The sequence below is a fragment of the Xyrauchen texanus genome, chromosome 3 (assembly GCF_025860055.1).
Source record: "Xyrauchen texanus isolate HMW12.3.18 chromosome 3, RBS_HiC_50CHRs, whole genome shotgun sequence".
NCBI classification, from domain to species: Eukaryota; Metazoa; Chordata; class Actinopteri; order Cypriniformes; family Catostomidae; genus Xyrauchen; species Xyrauchen texanus.
The window spans coordinates 46,928,220-46,936,642 of record NC_068278.1 but is presented as its reverse complement, the minus strand read 5'-3'; the positions used below and the strand labels follow the sequence as shown (position 1 = coordinate 46,936,642).

At 37.7% G+C, this 8,423-nt stretch overlaps 1 protein-coding gene across 2 annotated transcripts in view; it reads left to right on the top strand.

Annotated features, from left to right (window-relative positions):
- The first annotated feature begins 622 nt into the window (after positions 1-622).
- The window catches only part of LOC127631119 (heparan sulfate glucosamine 3-O-sulfotransferase 1-like), a 31,294-nt gene continuing 23,493 nt past the window's right edge, over positions 623-8,423 (top strand). For both annotated transcript variants that reach the window (XM_052109122.1, XM_052109116.1), the window contains exon 1: positions 623-896. The gene's annotated coding sequence lies outside the window, so the exon portion shown is untranslated. The remainder of the gene's footprint in view (positions 897-8,423) is intronic.

The following is an 8,423-nucleotide window of genomic DNA, read 5'->3' as shown; positions in this document are numbered from 1 at the left end:
ATTAACATACACATTAGGGATACATTCTGCCCATCTATTTGTGCCCTGTATGTTTGTGTGCCAGCACAAACACAGTAAGTTATTCATGATTTTGGGGATATTCTGGGGCAAATATATTCCAAAGACCTCAAACAAAAAACAGGGAGCTGGAAAAGAAACAGGCTATTCTGAGCATGGCATATGAGAAGGGAAAATTTATTTTATGACATTTGGAGACAAATTGAAGACTGAGTTTGTGTATTTGGATGAGAAGTCGATGAAACACAAATCAAATGATGTGGAGGAGAGGCTGGGGGAAGAGGCAAAGCAGCAATACAGATAGGAGGGGGGCTCAAAAAGAGAGTCGGAGAGAGAGTGAGAGAGAGAGAGAGAGAGAGAGAGAGAGAGAGAGAGAGAGAGGAGGGAGGGAGGAATTTCCGTGAGCGGGCGACATGTTTATGTGTTCTCTCTCTGTCTGTTGTTCATTCACTCACTCACTCATACACACACTCCGTCCACACATACTTGACAGACACAACATGTAGACGCTTTCTCTTATCCATTCACCTTCTCTCTCTCTCTCTCTCTCTCTCTCTCTCTACACACACACACACACACACACACACACACACGCATCACAGTTTCTTGAACAACCTTAGATATTATCATCACACTTTCCCTGTCTCTGAGTCTAGAGACACTGCAGAGAAAAAAACTGTCTTAACTATAAAAACTGCTCAGAGAACAAGAGACAGATAGGGGGAGAGACAGCTACAACAAAACAGAAAGGGTTGCAGATGTGCTGAAGAGCTCAGAATGATGGACTAGTGTAGAATGAAATTCACCCAAGCCATCGGGAAGAAGTGTTATCAGACGCACTTCTGGAGATAATCTAACTCAAGAAGACAAAAGCTCAGGTAAGCTCTTGCCATGTCTTTTCCTTGTCTCCTTATTCTATTCTCTTTATTTCTTGTCTCAGTTCTCATATTTCAAAGGGAGGTGTTACTTGGTCTGAATAACTCTTTGCAGTTCCGCAGGTAAAGATGTGAAGGGCAAAGCATGACTTTAAACCAGAACTTTGAACTCTGCTTAGGCTAGAATTTGAGAAGTCTCAGGATGTGTCTGGTTGCCTACAGAATGTCAGTGCTAAAATAGGGTTTAAGAGTATTAATCTGACTCCTTAGTGCAAATCGTAGGAGTGCTCAAAAGATCCAGTCTCTTATTTGAGACTCATGGAATTATTCTTAAACATGGTAACTTCATGCTGTTCTGGGACCAGTGTGGAATCTCTATTAAGTACCACTGAGTTCCAAACAAAACAAATATTTTTCCTTTTCCTTCATAGTGTTTTGTCCAAAAATATTATTATTATTATTATTATTATTTTAATTGTTATTTTTTACATTTTCAAAGCCTAGGCTACTTGCACATTTCTCTCTTTTTTTTTAAATATATATATATATTATTTTTTTTATGATTGTATTTGATCTTTCCTTAACCATTTATGTGTCTTTGTTACATATGTGTTAATTTTGCCTCAGAATAATGTGGCAAGTAACTGCTTAATATTATACTTGTGAAATTACTTAATCAGATGTTTATGGCTGCAAATTGCCTGGAAAAATTAAAACGAATGTTTTATGTACACCTACATTTATTGTATTTTTTATTTATTGCTAAATCACCTTTCCATTGATGCTATTAAATGCCAGACTATTCAATTGCTCAAATTATTTTATAAAACAATCAACAGTTGAATTTACATTTCAGTTTTAGATTGTTGAGAAAACAAGTTTTGTCTCAGATTCCATTTTCATGCTTTCTGCTGTGCAAATGCATATTTACATTTACATTTATGCATTTGGCAGACGCTTTTATCCAAAGCGACTTACAGTGCACTTATTACAGGGACAGTCCCCCCAGAGCAACCTGGAGTTAAGTGCCTTGCTCAAGGGCCCAACAGTGGCATCTTGGTGGTGCTGGGGCTTGAACCCCTGACCTTCTGGTCAGTAACCCTGAGCCTCAACCACTGAGCCACCACTGCCCCATATGTGTTCAAGTACAGTTTGCGTGTGTGCGTGTGTGTGCGTGTGTGTGCGTGTGTGTGTGTAAGGTTGCTGGAAGGTTGTGGGGCCATTGGAGTCAAAGTGAGCTTGTAAGCAGGGCAAATACTTTATGTTGTGTACTTCACACTTGATGCATCATTTACTGTTTCAAATCATAATTCTAAGTAAATGCAGCATATGACTTCACACTAATTACAGCTCACAATTTCAGAAAGGAGATATAGGCGTCATTAAAGGGGAAAAACCAAGAGGCAATCCAAGTGCACTGCAAAACCTTATCTGTACTTGTATGTCAGTTTGGTCAATGCCTGTGGCATGTGGTTTCCCTTAAATTGAAAAATGGAAGGGATTTGTCCAACGTGGAATGCTATAGGTGAATCTGATAGAGACCAGCATTAAGCTGAACTCATGCTGCATTCACACTGTGTGTATTTCAAAGACATTGGCTCTTTATGCCAGAAAAACAGTCCATGTAAAGAAATTGAATCAGTTTAAGGTGCTTTGCATCAAAGACAGGATATTTAAACGTTTGAGTGAAGAGTGCGTTAGAAGAGAGATTTATTTATAGATCCAAAAACACATTCTTCCCTGCTGACCATAATTCTGGTCACTGTGGTTTTGCCAAGTAAGATGTATTCCTGGATTAACGTATTTTGCTGGTCCTGGAACAACATTTTATAACATCATTCCTAACACCATCCCTACCCACAGCTTCAAGATTGCTTTCACCCATTTTCACACTATACTATTATTCATTTCTCATAGCTGCTTGTCTCCAAATAAAATACATTTAGTGGTTCAAATTCTGAACATCACTTGCAACACATCCACAGCAGATAAATGCAAATGCTGTTCTGTGTATGTCAAATTTTGGTAGTAAATCTGAAGGGACACAGACTTCAACAACAATAATTCTGGTGGCTGATCTCACAGAATTACTTTACTTTTTACGTGGCTCGTTGTACCTCTCGCAGAAGTTTGCTGATGAAATACACACTAGAGGGCACTAAAACAACAATTACTTTTTATTCACTTTCACCAAAGTGTAAAATGCAATCTTATGACATCTAAATACTTTTACTATAGCGCATGACATGAGAGGTGTTGACGAGGTTGCTTCACCAAATACATTTTTCATGTCACAGTTGTTTTTTACTGTATGGCACAATCAGTTAGGTTTAGGTTTTAGGTTTAGTGTAGGTATGTTTTTTTATTTAAACGGCCTAATCTCATGAAATTTATGTGACAATGGCAAACTTTTTGCAAATCTAAATTATGTGTTTCATCACATGTTTGGCTGCAGTTTCCTAGTGAAATTTCCAGTTGGGGCACCAAAACCGAGTGAATGCCGTCCACCTGTTTTCCCCACACTCCCTTCCCATTTTTGGTTGTGTTGTTGGTATCCTGTCCTGTTATTCAGTCGATTTGTTCTCAGTTCTTTTTAACTCGTTGTTTTGATTTTTCTTTCATGTTTTGTATCATGTTTGATTTAGTTTTCCTTGTCAGTTTGTTTTTAAGTTTTTGTCTTATCTTCTATTTCTCACTTGTGAGAGTTTAGTTTTTTCGTTTCAATAAAACACCTTTCATTGACATCCTGCATCTTGGGTCCTTCCTCAAATATATCATGAAAATTTGCTTTTGTGTCTTTTCAATAATCTACTGATTATTTATTTTTCTGCTACTGAGCCGCTGAGTTAACCGTGAGCCACACCGGAAAAATAGGACACTTCTGTTAACTTGGGCACCAAAATTAAAACACATTGCTCATGCCTCGCTCATGAAGGATATATGAATCAGGCATAACCTTATACTCTTTCCCTATTCAGACAATCCAAATGGTTGGTTGGAATTTTGTTTCAGGACAAACAAGGATGTTGATTAAGGAACACGTCCTACTTGGCAAAATCGTGGTCACCCATCATTTTACCAAGAAAGACATGTCCCTCAACATTTCCTGTTGATCCTGAAACAACATTCCACTCAAACAGACATTCTTGAAAAACTATCTCTAGCCATAATCATAACCTACTCCTAAATCACATGGATAATAGGTTGACAAGAACGTTGTTTAAGTGCCTAACACCAGCCCTTAGTCGAACCCTTTCCCTATCCTTAAAATCTGATTGGTTGGCTGTTGTTCCAGGACCAACAAGGATGTTGATCCATGAACATGTCCTACTTGTCAAAATCACAGTAAGCTGCTTTCCTTCACATACACATATTTGAGATGTTCAGAGCGGATTGAAAATGAGAGGAATGTAAACAAAGGATAGTAAGAAAAGGTGATAGAGGGATAAGAAAAGAAAAAGATGGGTAAGGAAACAGTCAGCTATCCTTTTGATGGTGAATGTGAGGTTAAGCAAATCTTCATCTCCTCTGTGCTAGCAGTGCTACACAGAGGCATAAACATATTGGAGCATTAGTGATAGAGGAAGACATGAATAATAGATATAATTTTTTATGAGTACAGAGCTGCTCTTCTAAGTGCAATGAGCCATATATACTGGAGAGAAATAGACATAAAAAAGTAGTGTATATAACTGTCTGCATAATTTTCAGATAAGAACAAGATCAAACAGTTTCACTCCAAAGCATTACTGTATTCAGTAGGATTGCCTGAAGTCGCTCACTGTCAAAGGTGTGTGGGCTGTTTTTATTCTTGCAGCACTAGTATATTTGAAGCGCAGAAAATTAATTTACATTATTGTACAAAACATATACAGTATCACAGATTAATATATAGTTAAATACTCTTCAATACAAAAAAAAAGCTCAATATTGGGGGATTATTAAACATATTATTATAATAATGATTATTAAAATATGTGTACATTACACAACGACAGAAAAAATTTAACTGAATGTCTATCAGAAAAACAAAAACAAACGATCATCAACGACCAAAAGGAACTTTGCCAGGATAGACACCACATTTAAGGCTGTGAGGGATCAACATGATCACTCAGGAAATCTACATGTTGATACCAAATGTTCTGGAACCCCGCAATCAACCCCATTCTGACAAGTTTCTGACAAGCAGCTTCTCCTATCAGACATTTCTGCATCAATTCAAATAAGGTTACCTTTACCTGTGGAGCTACTGACAGCATGTTGAGCAAGCCTCAGAAACACAGCTTCTTGTCCCACGTGAACCAGGAATGAATTGTGTTCACATATTCCATGATGAACACGATTCAGTGGTTGCATTTCCCCTCTAAAATATTTTTTTTCTCCACTGATGGTTAGGTTTAGGGTTGGGGTTAGGTCAATGGTTAAAAAAAAAATAATAATTCTCTCGACTGTATTACATCATTTACACCTAAAAATACAACTCGCTTTTGGTTCCACTCTGTGAACATTTCACCTGGGAAAATCATGTGTATGAGGCTGAGTTCGGAATGGCATCCTTACAATACTACTCATTAGGGATGGGCATTCATCAATAATTTGGTATTCGAATATTTAAGCTCATAAAAAATTAATATTCGAATATTCTATTATTTAAATGAAGGTAATTAATGAGAATGAGACATTGAAAAAAATATTTTTAGTCATAACGGTTGCATCACCGTAAAAAAAAAAACAGCTTCTAATTACATCAAAAACAACAAATCCGCTAATAAAGTAGGCTGACGCAGTTAACGTACAGGATGAATATAAACACTTGCCTTATAATAGTTATGTTAATATTGTATGCTCATTACCTCAGCTAGCAAACTCTTTCTCGGATGCCATGTTTACTGTTTACAGAAGCGTCACAGGGATTATGTTGCTATGGGGACGCTGCTTTCTGTCGAGCTGCACATATACGAGAGTAAAATGAAAATTCTTCTCCTCTTCACTTTCATTAAATTTCTCCTCACTGTCGCCACCTAGTGATATGGTGGTATGATTGACTTCAAAAGAACTTTGCATATATTTAATACATTTTACAAACTTAAAAAAAAAAAAATTGTTAGTAACATTTTTCAGTGATTCCATCACAAGACAAATTAACATAAAATACGACCTCCCCCACACACACACACACACCAAACCCAAACACACACTACACAGGTAACTTACAAAGATAACATAAAACAAAATGTTAAACCTAAAAAATATACTTTCAAAAAGAAGAATGCACATACACATCAAACTATAAATAAAAAATCTCTCTCCACTGCCCCTCCCCGAGAACCCTCCAAAAAAAACAAATATTCATCCACTTCCTATTAAATAAATCCCATTTTCCCAAACTTCTAAAAATCTGACATACAAGTATCCCTGCCATCTCCCCACCCTAATCACAAAACGAGGGTGTCCCAGCTGTCTTCCACCCCCTAAGAATAATTTGTCTGCCAACCATAACTCTGGTTAGGACCCAACTTTTTAAGTGACTATCCCCAAAATTAATTACCGCCCCATCACCTAAGACGTAGATTCTGGGGCAAAATGAAAATTGTGTGTCCAATATGTCACACAGAAATCTCTGAATCCTCAGCCAAAATTCTTGTATCTTAACACATTCCCAAAAAACATGGGTTGTGTCACCATCTTCTGAATTGCATCGCCAGCTGGTGGGTGTGCCTTAAGACCAAGTCTATTCAATCTAGAGCAGAGGTTTTCAATTGGTGAGGCACATCTCCCCTGGAGGGGCACCAGAGAGCCCCAGGGGAGGCGCAGCGTGGGGAAAAAAACATAACGGTTCACGTCTGTACACATCTGTCCTGCTAGCTTGCATGTTAAATTGTGTGTTATATGCGTGTTGCAAAATGGATCGCTTTGTAGTGTCTACAATACAAAAGTCTACAGGAGAGGAGGCAGATTATGGCTGCCTTCAAGTTCTCTGGGGGAATAAATCCCACCTGATCTATATGTATAAGTGATGTCATAATTAATTGGTTAGCCAATATTTCTGACAAAATTTTAACATCTAGCTGGATGTAATTGAATGGTTACTCTTACACTAGCTAGGACTAGTCAGACTGATCGGGGCTTGGGTCATGGTTGGCAGAAGCTTTCCATTCTTTAATGATTCCCTATAAACTTCTAACAAAAGTGGAGCAAGTTCTGTAGCATAAGATCTAAAAAAAATCAGTGTTCTTGCCTGTAGGCAAGGCTTGATTACCTAACCAAGCTCCTCCAAGGTTATCTCAGAAGTCGTCAGTTTAGGACGTTCTAATGGTTCCACAAAGTACCCTTCATTGTTGGACGAAGATTTGGAACTATAAAGATCAAAATATAATTATTTAAACGCATTATTAATATCAATGTGTGAGGTCAATATTTTACCATCAGCAGATTTCACTGAGGGAATGGTAGAAAAAGACTCTATCCCTGCTTTGTCCCCCGACACAAAGTATGACTGTCTTGCCCTCAATAGCCAAAACTCGATAAAATAGTATTATATCTGTATTTCAGTTGGGTCAAATCTCTGAGGCCATCAGACAGCATCAGCTCTGCCTCTGCATTTTTAATATTCCATTCCAACTCAACGAGTTCTCTTGCTTTGGATATTTTGATGAATGAGGCATACTGTATGATCCAACCCCTAAGAACCGCCTTAAGTGCCTCCCAAGCCACACCCACAGAGGATACTGAGTACCAGTTGGTCTCCATATAAACATTAATTTCAGCCTTTAACATTTGTTGGAAATCAGGATTTTGCAAAAGGGATCAACTAAAGCACCAACTATATGATTACTTTTTCTGCATATGTGGCAACACCTCTAAACTCAGCAGGGCGTGATCTGAGACTAAGATGTTTCCAATTGAGCAATCAACAAAAGATGAAATGAGTGACTTAGAAATCAAGAAAAAATCTATTCTAGAATAAATCTTATGGACTAATGAAAAAAATATAGTCCCTCCCAGATGGGTTTAAAACTCTCCAAATATCTGTAAGACCAAGATTTTTACACATCCTGTGAAGCATCAATGTTGCTGTAGGGGGCTTACCCACTTTTGTTTCACTATGATCAAGGACTGAGTCCATCAAAAGATTGAAGTCGCCTCCCAATATTATATCATGAGGGGTTTCAGCGGCTTGCAACATCCCTTCAAAAAAATTATAAAAAGCCTGTATCATCAGCGTTAGGAGCGTAAATATTAGCCAAAATCAACCTTTACCCCTGAATTTCTACTTAATCAATAATGTCTCTTTCTAATTTATCTTTAATCTGTTTGAGACATTTGAATTGTAGATGTTTACTTATCAATGTAATGACTCCCCTGCTCTTACTTGAGCGAGCAATAAAGAAAACATTTCCACCCCATATCTTCCCAAACTTTTCAGCTACCTGCGGGGCAAGATGCGTTTCTTGGAGAAACACTATATCAAATATCTTACATTTAAAAAAATAATTAACCTTCCTTCTTTTTATGGGGTGCCCCAGC